Here is a 15609-nt window from a genome sequence, read left to right on the forward strand (position 1 = left end):
GCACTTATACACTCCTGGAAATTGAAATAAGAACACCGTGAATTCATTGTCCCAGGAAGGGGAAACTTTATTGACACATTCCTGGGGTCAGATACATCACATGATCACACTGACAGAACCACAGGCACATAGACACAGGCAACAGAGCATGCACAATGTCGGCACTAGTACAGTGTATATCCACCTTTCACAGCAATGCAGGCTGCTATTCTCCCATGGAGACGATCGTAGAGATGCTGGATGTAGTCCTGTGGAACGGCTTGCCATGCCATTTCCACCTGGCGCCTCAGTTGGACCAGCGTTCGTGCTGGACGTGCAGACCGCGTGAGACGACGCTTCATCCGGTCCCAAACATGCTCAATGGGGGACAGATCCGGAGATCTTGCTGGCCAGGGTAGTTGACTTACACCTTCTAGAGCACGTTGGGTGGCACGGGATACATGCGGACGTGCATTGTCCTGTTGGAACAGCAAGTTCCCTTGTCGGTCTAGGAATGGTAGAACGATGGGTTCGATGACGGTTTGGATGTACCGTGCACTATTCAGTGTCCCCTCGACGACCACCAGAGGTGTACGGCCAGTGTAGGAGATCGCTCCCCACACCATGATGCCGGGTGTTGGCCCTGTGTGCCTCTGTCGTATACAGTCCTGATTGTGGCGCTCATCTGCACGGCGCCAAACACGCATACGATCATCGTTGGCACCAAGGCAGAAGCGACTCTCATCGCTGAAGACGACATTCACGCCTGTCGCGACACCACAGGAGGCGGGCTGCACGATGTTGGGGCGTGAGCGGAAGACGGCATAACGGTGTGCGGGACCGTAGCCCAGCTTCATGGAGACCGTTGCGAATGGTCCTCGCCAATACCCCAGGAGCAACAGTGTCCCTAATTTGCTGGGAAGTGGCGGTGCGGTCCCCTACGGCACTGCGTAGGATCCTACGGTCTTGGCGTGCATCAGTGCGTCGCTGCTGTCCGGTCCCTCGTCGACGGGCACGTGCACCTTCCGCCGACCACTGGCGACAACATCGATGTACTGTGGAAACCTCACGCCCCACGTGTTGAGCAATTCGGCGGTACGTCCACCCGGCCTCCCGCATGCCCACTATACGCCCTCGCTCAAAGTCCGTCAACTGCACATACGGTTCACGTCCACGCTGTCGCGGCATGCTACCAGTGTTAAAGACTGCGATGGAGCTCCGTATGCCACGGCAAACTGGCTGACACTGACGGCGGCGGTGCACAAATGCTGCGCAGCTAGCGCCATTCGACGGCCAACACCGCGGTTCCTGGTGTGTCCGCTGTGCCGTGCGTGTGATCATTGCTTGTACAGCCCTCTCGCAGTGTCCGGAGCAAGTATGGTAGGTCTGACACACCGGTGTCAATGTGTTCTTTTTTCCATTTCCAGGAGTGTATATATTACAACGCGCTAAAATAAAGTTCTAAGCACAATGTGGCTTATATGGCAACGATACTACTGCTTCCGCCAACATATCTTCACCGAGAACGATCAGCAGTGTCTGATAAGAAATTTTCAATCGAATCACTTTTCCTGTATAATGAATCAAAAGCATCAGCTGCGTGATCAATAGACAGTTTCCATTGCCAGTTCAAATGGTTCAGATGGCTCTGAGCACTATGAGACTTAACATCTGAGGCCATCAGTCCCCTAGACTTAGAACTGCTTAAACCAAACTAACCTAATGACATAACACACATCCATGCCCCAGGCAGGATTCGAACCTGCGACCGTAGCAGTAGCGCGGTTCCGGACTGAAGAGCCTAGAACCGCTAGGTCACAGGGGCCGACCACTTCCAGTCCACGTGATATTTTCCCACACTTTTAATTTACAATGCCGACTATGCAGCTCCTATTTTTAAACCGGACACGTGACTTTTTTAATCCCTTGTAAGTGCAGTGGTCTCGATGGTAGAACCTATTTGCGTTCTTCGTATGCTGTAGTGAATTAGAGTCGGTTTCACGCCTGTGAATTTTAACCAACCGAAAGCGTCCTCGTCTATGACATTTCACTGTCCACGGCAGTTCACTTAAACGGATGTACTTTGAGCAGAAAGCGATATTGTGGCGCGTACAAAAGAACCAACTGCATACAAATAATCACGGAGATGGTCCCGATTAAAACATGTGAAATCTCGTCTGCTCGACTGTTACTCAGACAGTCACAGCCACCTGGAAGGACTGAATCACAACTTTTTCAACATGGCCATTGTAATGCTTCATTAGTGGGTTAAGACAGCAATAACAAAATCCAAGACAGTAAAGTGGTATAAGGAATAAGATTGAGAATAGAAAAAAAGAGAGGTATCAACTGTCCGTGTTGATCGATTCGTAAAGCTTGTAGTAGATTCTCAGACACCACACTTTCTGTCAGAACTTCCATTTTCTTAGAGATAGTCATACGCTCGCTAGCTTCTTTGACAAAATCCACATCGCATGCCGTTAGCTAGGTTTTATTCAATTCACAGTAAATTGACTTGTCGTTTGCAAAATCTGCAAAAAGAGAGCTTTTATTACATAAGAATGCAGAAAATTAAGTGGACTGCCAAATGAGGAGAGAAAAGATGTACAGGGTGTGTCAATTGTTTTTTCTCTGCGACTAACAACCATGTGGACTATAACTGCCAGTATAGATTATCCATTTTGCTTCCACACATCCACAGTTCCATATCTTACCTGTTGCCCAGGGAAAACAGACATTAATGGTTTGCTTGTGTCACACATACTTGAAGGTTGTGACCTAACTAGTTAGTCTTAGTGACCATACATATAGTAATTGCTGTTGGATCATCTGAAAATTTCTGGATGGAGGGACACGGCTTGTGAAGTCTTGATTATGAAGCTGGAACGTGATGAGAAAGGGCAAACGCAATTTGAGGACTTTTGGTCGCCGAGGAGCGAATTTTCGGGACGTTTCTCTAAATTCCCTCAAGGACACTAGAGTCACATGTCACATGAGAAGGCTGTCGGAGGTAACGGTGCTCCCAGGCCAGAGGACCTGTGAGACAGTCAAGTGGTCCCAGGGAAAGATGATGGTTGTTGGGGGGGGGGGGGGGGGGGATGGGCAGGGGATAGGATGTTGTCAGAGACGCCATTGGCCTTTCCCAGAAGCATACGCAGAGAATGAGCCACCGTCATGTTACGTAGCATGGGAACGAGCTGCATTGGGCGCCCAGGCGAATTTTCAGCCATTCAGGATGAAAGTCTGTCCAGTACCAACTTGTAGTCAGTTTATGAAAATACAACTGTTTTTGACGTAACTTATGCGGGCTTATCCTGCAGCGTTGACTATGAGAAGACATTCTTGGGTTCACGATGGCAAAACTCGGGATTCCTTCCCTCCTCCAGTAGTATAGACGAGCGGTGAGGAACACAGGAGAGGACAGTCGGATGGAATCGGTTTCAAGGACGTGATGCTCGCATCTCGTCGCAGAGATATCACTCGGCGTCTGGCCAAGTCTGGCGCTTCCTTCGCCGTACCTTTTGAGTAAGTATCGAGCTGAGCAACTCACAATTTGCGTGTATACTTCACGAACGGAGTTTCCTATTTACAGTGGCTTTCTTGTAGCGGGATCGAGAGTCGATCTTCTCCAGTATTATTGCATTTGAAAGATGCTCGCTGTTTAAACGGTCATTGGCTTCTTGAGAAACAGTCTGCCACAGAGCATTGAGATGCCTTCAGCGTTTATTCAGTGCAAGAAATATAGACACTAATGTTATCTGATGACTGGGTAGTTTCCTGCTTTTTGTAATTCCAAGCGCAGTAGTTAAATTATCTATGACTTGGTGAATTGTCTCGATAGTTTCCATTGATTTGCAAATCGCTTTAATTTTGAATGAATAACCTAAAGAGTAAGTTTAATGAATATAATTTTTTTTCTGTGCTACAACCATTTGATGAGGCAGTGCTTTGTTTCTATACAGGGTGAAAAGTATTTAAACCGACAAACTCTGCGAGGTTGTAGGGGACATCAAAACAAATATTTTCCCCTGATGACATTTTTTCCTATGAGGAGTATTTAAACGGGTAGAGGAAGAGTTCTCTGGCCACAAATCAATTAAACCAACAAAAAGTCTAGAGGGGACATAACTGGGGATCGAGCAGGCCATGGTACAGGACCACCTCTGCCAGTCCACGTTTCTGGGAACCGTCGGTCCAGGAATCGACGCACACGACGACTGAAATGTGTCGGCGCCACGTCATGCCGGAACCACATGCGTTGTCTTGTAGAGAGTGGGACGTTTTCCAGCAATTCCGGTAATGCTCTGGCGAGAAAAATTGTAATAGTGCCTGCCATTTAATGGCCTAGGTAGCAGACACGCCCTAATTAAACAGTCCCCAACACCTACCCACACATTACCGAAGAACCGCACTTGATGAGCGCCATTAACTGTGGAATGCGGGTTATTCTCACTCCAAACATGCGAACTGTGCATGTTGAAGATTCCATCACTCCCGAACGTTGCTTCATGGGTAAACACCACAGAAGATGGAAATGTAGGATGCATTTCACAGTGTCCCAGGTACCACTGCGAAAACTGTGCTCTGGGTGGATAATCAACTTGTTCCAGGTTGCGGACACGCTGTAAGTGAAATGGACGTAACACTTGCTCTCGAGGAACTGTTCTTTGCACGAGTGCTGATTGAAGGATGCCGCTCCACATGCTGCAAGACAGATTCCTCAAATTGCAGCGTTCTTACCGTGCGACGGCGTCACTGTCCAGGTAATCTGCTAAATGACCCGGTCTCACGCAGACGTTGGTACACAGCAGCAAAGGTCGCATGATACAAGATACGGCGATTAGAGATTGCTGTTGATAAACCCGCTGCACGGGTCGTCCGTTGTGGTGCGCTACGTAGTACGCACCAAGCATGTCAGTGTACTCACTCCAGATGTATCGCTCCCTTGGTAAACAGAGACAATGCACTACTACACTGGTGGACAGCAGTTGTCTACAACTGAAGAGCGTAATACGCCCTCTAACAACTGAAGATCGAAATACTGCCTGTAACAATTGAAGAGCGTAATGCGGCCTCCACCGGTTTAAATAATCCTCATAGGAAAAAATAACATTAGGGGAAAATATTTGTTTTGATGCCCCCTAGAACCTCCCAGAGTTTGTCGGTTTAAATACTTTTCACCGTGTATAAATGTCTTCATTCGGCTCTATATGCCTAAATTGTGCATTCGCTGTGTCGGTATTCTGGTGTAAAACTGGCGACATTACCTGGAACATTTTTTGATTATCCAGGAAAGATAAATTTTTCATTCCCTTTGTTTATGAATTTCTGGCGGTTTATTTATTGCTAATTATACTTCACCTGCAGAGTTAGTCGTTTTCATGGACAGTATCTTTCGGTGGTGATGTAAACCTGCAAGGTGTAGAATAGCTGGCAGTGTTAATCGTGTTTTCAGTCGGCATGTGTACCAGGCAGCTTGGTCTCACTACAACTCACTCGATCCTTGGAACACAAAACACACACACACACACACACACACACACACACACACACACACACACACTCACACACAGACACAGACAAAGACCATAACATTATAAGGCACTATCCAAACCAAAAACATACTACTCATAATCGCTACAATTATTACTCTGTAGACGAACTGGTGTAATGTTTGAGGCGCAGCGCCTTGCATATCGCCTATGTAAGTAAACGACGGAAACGAGCAGATGGATACAATGAGTCATGGTTATAGGTTGACAGATGCGTTAATCCAGAAGCTAGGTACAACTAGTTACGACAGATGTCGAAAGGCATCAGCTCCTAACGGGCAACGCAATTATCAAATAATTAAAAGTTATTTTGGTAACAAAACTGTGCTAATTCAGACGGTTACCACTATCATCAATTATTGCTATTTTTTATTAATGTGAATGTAAAGTAAGATAATACCTGGATATTGTTATGTCTGTTAACCGAGTACGCAATAGCGTGAGCAATGTGCACAGAGAGAGTGAATCATACTCAGCGGAAATTGTAAAGTGCCGCTAGCCAGGTTATGGGACTGAGGAAACAAGAAACAGTTTACGATGACTCCTTTATTTGAAGAGAGAGTTATTTAGGTATTTGTGGAGTTTATAAATTTTTTCAGCTATTAAATTGTTCGTATAAGTTATTAAGCTGCTTTTGGTCAAATGTAGAAGACACAGGATTACGCGGTCTAATACTAATATCGCATTGGCTCTTATGTGTATCAACCAATCAGAGGACAGTACGTTCTCGAGTATATAGTGGGTTAAAGAATTGCTTTGTGACGTCTGAACAGGGATTCGAAGATCAGCCATCATCATGTTGGTGTGTGGATATAAGGAATTTTGAAGAAGTGTGAATTTTGCAGAATAATGATTAAAACTTACAGTGTGTAAGGTGTCAGGCAAATCCAACACCTTCCATGAAAACCCTGACATGATATGCTAATCCAGCAGTATGTCACATAGCTCCGAATAAATCGTGACATTAAATTTACCAAAGTAATACGAGTAACGAATGAGCAATTGGAATACCACAGACTAACACGAGAATGCCTAAATGCAGGTCATACCTCCCCACTGTGAGATAGACGCAGTTCCGAGGGGAGAAACGAGAACAGAAGTCGAGAGCAGAACCGTGTTAAGCTAGAAGGCCCTACGATAAGGGACGGACTGGACTCCCACATCGTCAGCTAACAACTAGGACAACGCCAGCTGCAAGTTTTAGCGTAAGACTTTTTCGCGTTTCTGTTACGTCAAGGACCACCCCCCAGCCCATGTTAAAAGATAGAACCCACCACAAAAACAGTATAGATCTTACGATAACACGAAAAGGGCCACACCACCTGCAAGTTTTAGCGTGAGACTTTTTTGCGTCTCTGTTATGTTAGGTCCACCCCCCAGCCCATGTTAAAAGATAGAGCCCTCCAGAAGAACAGTATAGATCTTACGATAACGCTAAAAGGACCACACCAGCTGCGCCGGACGCGGTGGTCTCGCGGTTCTAGGCGCTCAGTCCGGAACCGTGCGACTGCTACGGTCGCAGGTTCGAATCCTGCCTCGCGCATGGATGTGTGTGATGTCCTTAGGTTAGTTAGGTTTAAGTAGTTCTAAGTTCTAGGGGACTAATAACCACAGCAGTTGACTCCCATAGTGCTCAGAGCCATTTGAACCATTTTGAACCACACCAGCTGCAAGTTTTAGCGTGAGACTTTTTCGCGTTTCTGTTACGTTGCAAACTTTAAAAACATTGCCCCACCACGAAAAGTATAACGTTTCTCATTGGATTGACAGAATTTTTGTAGGCAGAGCTTAAGGTTAACATTGAGACCCTGGTTGGTCAGATGAAAACACAGCCAGATAGTTTTTTTTAACCAACTTCGGTAAATGATAGTAAGGAGAAGATAGTTCCGAGACGGCGAGCTGGATGGTTGCTGCGCCGGCCGCTGCCGCCCTGACGAACACCAACAAGGTAATGAACGCACGCGATGCCACATAACAGTTCATAAAGCTTCACTCAGAACTGCAGAAGTCTCATCTGTTACACCTCCTTTTTGCATAATACTAGTGTCGATCGTCAATTAAAGCTCATGGTGTTCACATTTGCCACTTGAAGTAAAAAGCTGAAACGCGATGACTTTTCTGTTATATAGTTATTGAGAAGCCACAACGGCCACTTAATTTACGAGAAGTTAGATAAGTAATTAAAGATAATTGACGGTCACTGTAGACCATTTTGATAGTTTTCTCTTTTGTGAAACTTAATTTAAACCTAGATTATAGATGTGATTTGGCATAGGTCATCCTTCGATCCATTGTAGAACTTTAAAACCCTTTCAGGGAATATTCGTTCACATTTTTGTTGCACGCAGTTGGTTTTTACCATCCTGCATTAAAACACTTCCTTTTATCAATAGTGCAATTTATAAACAATGTTTTGTGACGAGAATAAAATTTCCAAGTGTAAACTTAACTGCTTTTTCGACGTTATTTTACCAGCTAACTAAAAACAGGAAAGACTTGAACCCCTTCCACTAAATTTAGTTAGTATTAAGATTATTTTACAGGAAGTGCAGTGGAGCTGACGCTGAGATCATTTAGTATTTGGTTATATCATCGCTAGTCTCACTGAACTCTTCTGAATTCTACGTGTCAGGTGTGGTCTGGCGCCCCTTTACCAGCAACAGGTCCCAGTTTCAAACTAGTCAATTCCCTAAAAAAAACACGCTCAGAGCGTCGTTGCGCGAAAAAGGTAGGGAGACACGATATAGAACAAACAGACACCACGCAGAATGTTAGAAGTGGAGCACCGCAAAGTGGATGCGAACGTACGATAATAACTAACACGCGAAATTTCGATTTTAGTATGCAAACTATGACTTTTGTATAACCAAACTCCGAATGCCATGTTACACAAGCAGTGAACGATAAATGAACGTGCGTAGTGGACACCTTGTACAATACTTCAGCGAGCATTCTATCACAGATAATCCGTCTTCAAATCCTTTCTGGTCTCAGGTTTGGTTCTATACCAGAAGCTGGCTATTACCAGTCACTATGATTCCGTCTGCCCACCCGCGGTGGCCGAGCGATTCTTCAGTCTGGAACCGCGTGACCGCTACGGTTGCACGTTCGAATCCTGTCTTGGGCATGGCTGTGTGTGATGTCCTTAGGTTAGTAAGCTTTAAGTAATTCTAAGTTCTAGGGGACTGATGACGTCAGATGTTAAGTCCATAGTTCTCAGAGCTTTTTTTATGATTCCATCTGAATACTGAAAGGGGCTTGGTAGTGGTTTTGTATAAAACAACTGCCAATATATCAAAGTTTTCACTGTCAAACCTTTCAGTTAATCGCTATGTTAACCTGGTACTGAAAAATATTTGTTGTGGCCGTTGGATTGGTACAATGTTACAGGTTATACTACAGTTTCTTATTCGTTTTTAACAGGAAAGGCGTGTGGAGTGGAGTGCAGAAAAAGAAATTCACCACAAGGTGAGTGGACACTTCCTGTAGGAAGAAGAAAAATTGTAGCGTAAGACAGAAATATCGAACAAATAAGCGAGCATGCTGGATGTAAATATTGACATCAGGAAAGTAGCAACCCACAAAAACAAAATAAAAAAAATAAAAAAAAATCTAATTAAGAAAAAAATACGTAACTATACCTATTCGAATTCGGGGTCATAACTTACACCGCCCATCAGCCAAGTGGTCTGTAAGAAATCCATAGAGGATTGAGTTACTAGAGAACTATTTTTTAGCGTTCAGTTTTTGTCTATATATTTTCTCGAATGTTAACGTTTCCATACTTGCCCGTATATTGAGGTTGTTGTTGTGATCTTCAGTCCTGAGACTGGTTTGATGCAGCTCTCCATGCTACTCTATCCTGTGCAAGCCCCTTCGTCTTCCAGTAACTACTGCAACCCACATCCTTCTGAATCTGCCTAGTGTATTCATTTCTTGGTCTCCCTCTACGATTTTCACCCTCCACGCTGCCCTCCAATACTAAATTGGTGATCGCTTGATTCCTCAGAATATGTCCTACCAATCGATCCCTTCTTCTAGTCAAGTTGTGCCAAAAACTCCTCTTCTCCCCAATTCTATTCAATGCCTCCTCATTAGTTACATAATCTACCCATCTAATCTTCAGCATTCTTCTGTTGCACCACATTTCGAAAGCTTCTATTCTCTTCTTGTTCAAACTATTTATCGTACACGTTTCACTTCCATACATGGCTACACTCCATACAAATACTTTCAGGAACGACTTCCTGACACTTAAATCTATACTCGATGTTAACAAATTTGTCTTGTTCAGAAACGCTTTCCTTGCATTGCCAGTCGACATTTTATATGCGCTCTACTTCGATCATCATCAGTTATTTTGCTCCCCAAATACCAAAATCATTTATTACTTTAAGCGTCTCATTTCCTCAGCGTCAACCGATTTAATTCGACTACATTCCATTATCCTCGTTTTGCTTTTGTTGTTGTTCATCTTCTGTCTTCCTTTCAAGACACCTTCCATTCTGTTCAGCTGCTCTTCCAGGTCCATTGCTGGCTCTGAGCACTATGGGACTTAACTTCTGAGATCATCAGTCCCCTAGAACTTAGAACTACTTAAACCTAACTAAGTTAAGGACATCACACACTCATCCACCCCCGAGGCAGCATTCAAACCTGCGACCGTAGCAGTCACGTGGTTCCAGACTGCAGCGTCTAGAAACGCTCGGCTACCCCGGCCGGCGGTCTTTTGCTGTCTCGGACACAATTACAATGTCATCGGCGAGCCTGAAAGTTTTTATTTCTTCTCCTTGGTTTTAATTTCTACTCCGAATTTTTCTGTCTCACTCCCTTCCGGACCACTGCTTCCCTTTCATGTCCCTCGACTCTTATAACTGCCATCTGGTTTCTGCACAAATTGTAAATAGCCTTTCGCTCCCTATATTTTACCCCTGCCACCTTCAGAAATTGAAAGAGAGTATTCCAGTCAACGTTGTCAAAACCTTTCTTTAAGTCTACAAATGCCAGAAGCGTAGCTTTGACTTTCCTTAATCAATCTTCTAAGATAAGTCGTAGAGTCAGTATTGCCTCACGTGTTCCAATATTTCTACAGAATCCAAACTGATCTTCCCCGAGGTCGGCTTCTTACCAGTTTTTCCATTCGTCTGTAAAGAATTCGCGTTAGTATTTTGCAGCTGTGTCTTATTAAACTGATAGTTCGGTAATTTTCACAACTGTCAATACCTGCTTTCTTTGGAATTGTAATTATATTCTTCTTGAAGTTTGGGGAATTTCGCCTGTCTCACACATTTTGCTCACCAGATGGTAGAGTTTTGTCAGGGCTGGCTCTTCCAAAGCTATCAGTAGTTCTAATGGAATGTTGTCTGCTCCCGGGGCCTTGTTTCGACTTAGGTTTTTCAGTGCTCTGTCAAACTCTTCACGCAGTGTCGTATCTCCCATTTCATTTTCATCTACACCCTCTTCCATTCCCATAATATTGTGGTCAAGAGCATCGCCCTTGTACAGGCGCTCTATAAAGTCCTTCCACCTTTCTGCTTTCCCTTTGTTGCTTAGAACTGGGTTTTCGTCTGAGCTCCTGATATTCATACAAGTGGTTCTCTTTTCTCCAAAGGTCCCTTTAATTTTCCTGTACCCAGTATCTATCTTACCCCTAGTGATACACGCCTCTGCATCCTTACACTTGTCCTCTAGCCATCCTTTCTTAGCTATTTTGCACCTCCTTTCAATCCCATTTTTGAGACGTTTTTTTTTGCGTGCTTCATTTACTGCATTTGTGTATTTTCTCCTTTCATCAATTATCTCTTCCTTTACCGCAACGGTCGCAGGTTCGAATCCTGCCTTGGGCATGGATGTGTGTGATGTCCTTTTTGGTTAGTTAGGTTGAAGTAGTTCTAAGTCTAGGGGACTGATGCCCACAGATGTTAAGTCCCATAGTGCTCAGAGCCATTTTAACCATTTATCTCTTCCGTTACCCAAGAATTTCTATTAGCACTCGTCCTTTGACCTACTTGATCCTCTGCTGCCTTCACTATTTCATCTCTCAAGCTACCAATTCGTCTTCTACTTCTACTGTATTTCTTTCTTGTCAATCGTTCGCTAATGCTCTCCCTGAAACTCTCTACGACCACTGGTTCTGTCACTTTATCCAGGTCTCATCTCCTTAAATTCCCAATTTTTGCAGTTTCATTAGTTTTTATCTACAGTTCATAACCAATAGATTGTGGTCAGAGTCCACACCTGCCCCCGGAAATGTTTTACAATTTAAAACCTGGTTCCTAAATATCTGTCTTACCATTACGTAATCTATCGGAAATCTGTCAGTACATCCAGGCTTCTTCCATGTATACAACCTTCTTTTATGATTCTTGAACCATGGGAAAAAAGTAAAAAAAATTAAATCAAATTAAGGAAAGAATAAGTAAGTATACCTATTCGAATTCGAGGTCGTAGCTTACACCGCCCATCAGCCGAGTGGTCTGTAAGAAATCCATAGAGGATTCAGTTGCTAGATACTACCTTTAAGTGTTCAGCTTTTGTCTATATATTTTCTCGAATGTTAACGTTCTCCGCACTTGCCCGTATATTGAGGTAAGGAGGTAGAAATGAGCCATTGTGACATTGACAACAGATATATCACGACATAAACCTTGGACACGTCTCGCTGAACACGCTCCCGGATGAAATGAAACACTGTTCGGCATGGACGGACATAAACAACTACCTGTGCCTAGTGCCAGGTGTTTGTGCCTGCTCGTGGACCTATTTACTGCGGCGCGGCTGACGTGCGCCTTACATCATTTTGTGGCGGGTCGTTCGACGATTGTTTACGGCCCGGTCAGGGGCCACACGGCAGTGTCCGGCGTGGTTCACGTTTCAGTGGGGTTGCGTGCGGCGGATTAACGAGCGTGAAAATCACAGCCCGACACGGCGGGCGTGGCGCAAGCTGCGTGTCTAAGGGCCGATATCGCGCGCATTAATCACGGCGTCTGGGCGGGACCGCCTCCACACGCAACGGCGGCTACTGGCGCGTGTAGCTGTTGTGTTTGCTAAACAGATATGTAATTGAGACCGATTGACTGCTCGGTATTTATAGTCGCCTCCTTCTGCGATGCTGCCTCGGGCTCCACTTGTGGCATAAATCTCCAAAAAGCTCTGACAAAGATAAAGTTGAACTGATAACGTGCTACGTGTGTAATTCTTATGTCCCCAGTTTACTTACTGTCATTCGATCTGTATGTCAACCCTATATGTTAACAATAACACGGCATTAAAATTGTTTATTTTTCAAGTTTATTTCCTCTATAATTCTTCCCTTGTATTGATGTAAGCAAAGCACGCATATGCACCAGCGGTGGTGACGAGTCCGTATCACTATTTGGTGAAAGACTTTGTAGAATGTCGTTATTTTGATATTGTTTTATTAAGCAACCAGTTGAGGTTCCAATCACTTCATCTACAGGCCCATACGATAAAGTTGCAAGACAGTAGGTAAACACATAATGGTTTGCCACACATAGTATTGCATAAACAAAAAAAGGATACATATAAATGCATTTAAGTAGAAGAAACCAATGATGAAGCAAAATGATCACGTTACAGCGGAAGATATACAGAGAACTTACAACACGATTTGCATCCTTAAAACAAGCACATCAGTCACTTAACAGAAAACTGCTTGTTTTGTCGTATTGTAAGTTCACAATGTCTCTTTTATTATAACCTGAATATATTACTTCATTACTGGTTTTCTTTACTTATATATTGCCTTGTTTATGTAATACTATGCGTGACAATTCAATATGTTTATCTGCTGCCTTGAAACTTTATTGTACAGGCCTCAAGATGAAGTGCTTTGAACGTCCAAATTGGCTGCCTAAGAACACATTACGAAAATAACTTCTGTTGGTAAAGCATTACTGCATTCCATTCACCAACCGTCATATATGGTCCTTTCATACTAATATAGGTAAATAATCTTACGATAGCAACCGACCTGTCTCACATAAGTCTGAAATATTATATAAGAATCTAAAGATCGAATAGTTTCCCACGTTCCTGAACCAAAGATGAAGCTACACTTTCTCATTATAAGTATTTTGGCGTCAAATCAACATGGAGGAGGAAGAGTAGGTGTATTTACCGTCTAATCACCAAAGAAAATGTCCTAAAGGTGTGGGGTCTTCCGTCGGATATCAGCGTCTCCCATGGACAAGACTTTGGCCACGTGAAACCTTGTCTTCAGCAGGAAAGAATTCAGTATATATGCCTACTTCCCCCCCCCCCCCCCCCCCTGCCGGCGGGTGTGGCCAAGAGGTTCTAGGCGCTTCAATCTGGAACCACCCGACCGCTACGGTCGCAGGTTTGAATCTTGCCTCGGGCATGGTTGTGTGTGATGTCCTTAGGTTAGTTAGGTTTAAGTAGTTCTAAGTTCTAGGGGACTGATGACCTCAGATACTAAGTACCATAGTCCTCAGAGCCATTTGAACCATTTTTGAACCTACCCCCGTCCCCCTTGATGGTCTGTTCTGGGCGTTTCGTCTCCGCTCCGTACCTACTAGAAGCGTCCTGAGACGTTCCGTCAGCCGGCCGCTGTTGAGGAGCGGTTCCAGTCGCTTCAGTCTGGAGCCGAGCGGCTGCTACGGTCGCAGGTTCGAATCCTGCCTCGCCCATGGATGTGAGTGACGTCCTTAGGTTAGTTAGGTTTCAGTAGTTCTACGTCTAGGGGACTGATGACCTCAGATTTTAAGTCTCATAGTGCTTAGAGCCATTTGATCCATCTGAACGTCCCGTCTTCGAGAGGTGCGCCTGACAGCCTACACAGTATACCTGATGCCCTGTTTGGAGTTCGTTGCACACGTCCACATTCTCTTCGTTTCGTTCAGTCCAGCTGCTGCCAACGTTGCGTTTTTCAGCAACAGCAACGTACAGTACCATCGTTTGCTCTGTTGGTACCCAGAATGAAGGTCCATGACGTTTTCCGCCACCGTTATCTTTGCTGGCTGTTCTACAACACTGCCCCACTATATGGGGCCCTGCACCAGACCATTGGTTTCTCTTTATTTATTTTTTAACATAGGCAATGGACGTACCTACTGTGGACTGACCACAGTCGTAACGCCTAGAAACGATCACGGGGGCACTCCGGGCCGAAAAAGGAACGTCCCAGGACGCGTCTTGTGGGTACGGACCGCAGACGGAAAGGCCACAACCGACTGTGGGAAGGCGAGACAGTAGGAACAAATACGTGACCCATTTCGCACAACTTGCCGTCTCAGATAGCACCTGATGAAGACAGCGATTCATGTTATCGAAAAATTATTCGCGGACGACCAGTATTCGGTAGATCATCGGACACCTCAAGATGTCAAAAGGCCACCTGGAAAGCAAGAAGAATTAAAAAATACCGAATATTAAAGCTCTCCGTACAGATGCCTTGGTGCTCTGGGGAGCTCTCACGCAGTGCGACGATATTTACACTGCTGGAAAAGGGAAGTGTAGCAAAACGAATGCCTCCACAGCCTTTCTCCTATCGTAACAGCCACGCGGTTAGCCGCACGGTCTGAGGCATGTTGTCGCGATCCGCGCGGCGCTTGCTTTCCTTAGTTTGCATTGGCTTGTCATCGAGCTATTGACACCATGCAGCTGCTTTTCTTTTGTTGTCCTATACTCAGCAGATATCCTTATGATTGTCTTGCAAGGTTCTACATAGTTGCAATTCTCCTCCATATAGTCCTAATTTGTCGTTTTGCCTTGTCAGTCAATCGCATGTGTTAGACATTTGTACTCCCTTTTGTCTGTTTCGTTTCCTATATTTTGATGTCTGATTTTTTAGTCAAACGAATTAAATATCTCATTTGTTCTTTGAGGTATTTATTGCGCTTTAGGTTTGGGCTCGCTTTTACTGTGCTGATTTCACTATTTTCGCTCTCAAAAATTCTCCACACCTACAGGGTATGGGTAAAAATGTGGAAATTTATGTTTGAATATAAATAGAGAAGCTATCCAAGTCTGCAGATTCCGCTTTTGTATTTGAACAAGAAGGACGCCTGTATAATTTCTTCAATACGTTGCAAGAATC

Source organism: Schistocerca gregaria, chromosome 3 (assembly GCF_023897955.1).
Source record: "Schistocerca gregaria isolate iqSchGreg1 chromosome 3, iqSchGreg1.2, whole genome shotgun sequence".
NCBI classification, from domain to species: Eukaryota; Metazoa; Arthropoda; class Insecta; order Orthoptera; family Acrididae; genus Schistocerca; species Schistocerca gregaria.